The 2,960-nt window shown below is 50.4% G+C and overlaps 1 pseudogene; it reads right to left on the minus strand.

The window, feature by feature from the left end:
- Nucleotides 1-2,960, minus strand: part of LOC103264421 — a 114,213-nt pseudogene that overhangs the window by 616 nt on the left and 110,637 nt on the right.

Below are 2,960 nucleotides of genomic sequence, written 5' to 3' on the forward strand. Positions count from 1 at the left end.
AGCCCCTTCTCTTTCGGAGGTGTCTCCTCTTTGGGGGGCGCCTCTTCTCTGGGGGCGGCCGCCTCTTTGGAAGGGCCCTCCTCGGAGAGGGCTGTAGCCTCTTCCTCTTCCCGGGGCGGGGTTTCTCAAGGGCAGGCCCGGGCTCGGGGTTAGACTTGGACTCCGACTGGAGTGAGGTGCTGTTCCCCCCAGGCAGGGGGTGCATCCACATCCAGAGGCGCCTCTCACAGGGATCATGCTGGAGTAGCGGCTCCTCTGGCACGCGTACCTGCGCCTGGGACTGAGGCTCTTTGGCCTCCAGGGACTTGACCTTCTGCAGGGTTTCCTCAGGAAAGCAGTGGAGGCACCGAGGGTTGTCCCTGATGGACTCCTCTTCCTCAGAGGACACCTGCTTTGAGGTCAAGACCTTTGCTAGGATGGGGGTCTCATCCCCTGGAGGGGAATCTTTGGGTCAGGGACTTCATCCTGGGTGGGACTTCTGGGGCAGGGGCCTCTTCCACGGATAAGATGCTCTCTGGAGTGGAGGCCTTGTCCTCCAGGGTCGGGGTCTCCTCTGGGATGGGGACTTGGTCAGGTGTGGGGATCCTCTCGGGGGTGGGGATCTCTAGGGTAGCGGCCTTGTCCTCCAGAGGCAGGGTCTCCTCTGGGATGGGAACTCGGTCAGGAGCTGGGATCTTCTCGGGCCTGGGGGCCTTCTCTGGAGATGGGGTCTTCTCTGAGTTGGTGGTCTTGTTCAGAGTGGGTGCTCTGCTCACAGAAGGGGCCTTTGCCAGGCTGCCCTGCTTGCCTGCCTGACTGGATGCAGCGCGTTGCCGAGGAGCCTGGGTTTTGAATCGCTTTCTGCCAAGGTGGTTTCCCACGGGGAAGCTTTCCCACTGGGGATGCTGCCATGGGGAGGCTGCCATTAGTGCCTGAGTCTCGGGAGGGGAGCTTCTGACTGTCCTTGCTGGGTGTCTAAGATGTCTTGGCTTTGCTGGGCCCAGTGGGGGCTGTCACCAGCTTCTTTACTGTAGGGAGGGATGTTTCGGGCACCAAATTTTTTAGTTCCTTAATGGCAGCTGATTCCTGAGACACTGCTTTCCGTGGGACCAGCTTCTTGATCTGGAAAAACTCCTCTTTTCTTGTCTGGAAGAACTCCTCTTCCGCCTTGACACTCTCCTTCCCACCAGCCCTTGTCCTCTGTGGTCTTCCTGAGTACTTTCACCTCATCTCCCCGGCACAGTGCCAACTCAGCTGGGGCCTCAGGCTGGTGGTCAAACAGGACCCTGCAGGTCTCAGGGTGGGAGACTGTCCGCAGGTAGCCTGGAGGGCTGTCATATGCCAGGCTACTCAGCTTGGGGGGCTGCTGGGGACCAGGGCTGATTGAAGGTGTGTCTGAGTTATCAAGGCTTGGGGGCCCACTGTCCAGCAAGGTTGGATGGGAAGGCTCCCAGTTGCCCGTTCTTCTTCCCCAGCCACCAGCCATCCTCAGTCTCCTTTATTACTTCCACAGTCTCCCCACCTTGCAGCTTCAGCTCGTCCGCCTGCTCTGGGCTGTAGTTGAAGTTCACTCTGCGCCATCTTTGGGGACCCCGAGATTTGGCGGGGCGACCTGGGACCGGACAAGCGTGAAGCAACCTGAGCTGGGAGCCCCCGTCCGCCCTTGATCTATTATTTTAACCAATTGGTTTTCAGTCAATGCCTTTGCCATTTTTCACATAGCAAAGCCACGCTGTTGCTTTTAATTAAAAAAAAAAAAGTTTAAGCAAGTTGTGCTGTTTGCATTGTTTTTTTTGTTTGTTTTTTGAGTTGGAGTCTCACTCCATCGCCCAGGCTGGAGTGCAGTGACACACTCATGGCCACCCCAGCAACAACCTGCTGGGCTCAGGTGATCCTTCCACACCTGGCTAATTTTTAAAAATTTTATTGTAGAGATGAGGTCTCATCAAGTTGTCCAGGCTGTTCTCGAACCTGTGGATTCAGGTAATCCCCTCACCTTGGCCTCCAAAAGTGCTAGGATGACAGGCTTGTGCCACCGCACCTGCTATAGTGCATAGTCCCAAAATTCTGAAGCAGTTAAACTTTTATTTGGCAATCGTGAACTGAAAAGACTGGTATGATGTTGTTCAGGTTGGAACGAAAGCTCCATTAAAAATGATTGAAAATGTGTTACTAGGTAAACTGAAGACTAGAAGAATTATTACCCAAATGATGTAATTGTTAAATATGGTGAAAAATGAGGATTCTTGAACAACTGCAAAAATTCCTATCCTACACTTCTGGTAGAAAATAACCTTTTGTTCAGGCATAATTAGTAGTTACCTAGACTGAATTTTGGGCACTGAGTATATTAGCCATAGAAAGCATGCTTCATCTTCTAACTAATGCATATCCAGCTTGGCACTCAATACAACGCTCCAAATCCAAGACGTAAGGGTAAAACGCTGCTCAGAGGCTATCTTCTTTGGTCACTGATCTTACATCCAATCTAAAACAAAAGTATTTACAACAGTGAAAGCTGAATTTGCATAGAACATTTATACTTTATAATCTTTAGTTTTGCCAACTCTAAAATGAGAATAATCATTCTAATTGATTTATTAGGGTTGATCCAGAAAAGTAATTAAGATGATTGTCAAAGATGATTGTCACCTTTTTAAAAAAGGACTACTTGATGGTTTACATGTTACAATAAGCATAAAGGAAAAGTGAAGGTGAGCTTCCTCGCAAGGTGGGAACAGGGTTGCTTCAGTTTTTCAGAGTTCCAGTATGAGTAGGGGCCATTGAACCAAAGGGAATGAACATGTGTATTATATCAATAAGCACATACATATTTTAAAACCTTGTGATTGAACCAAAGGGAATGAACATGTGTATTATATAAATAAGCACATACATATTTTAAAACCTTGTGATGGCGCCAGGCTCGGTGGCTCAGCCTGTAATCCCGCGCCTTTGGGAGGCTGAGGTGAGTGGATTGC

Source organism: Carlito syrichta, unplaced genomic scaffold (genome assembly GCF_000164805.1).
Source record: "Carlito syrichta isolate Samal-C Ts95f unplaced genomic scaffold, Tarsius_syrichta-2.0.1 Scaffold305653, whole genome shotgun sequence".
NCBI classification, from domain to species: Eukaryota; Metazoa; Chordata; class Mammalia; order Primates; family Tarsiidae; genus Carlito; species Carlito syrichta.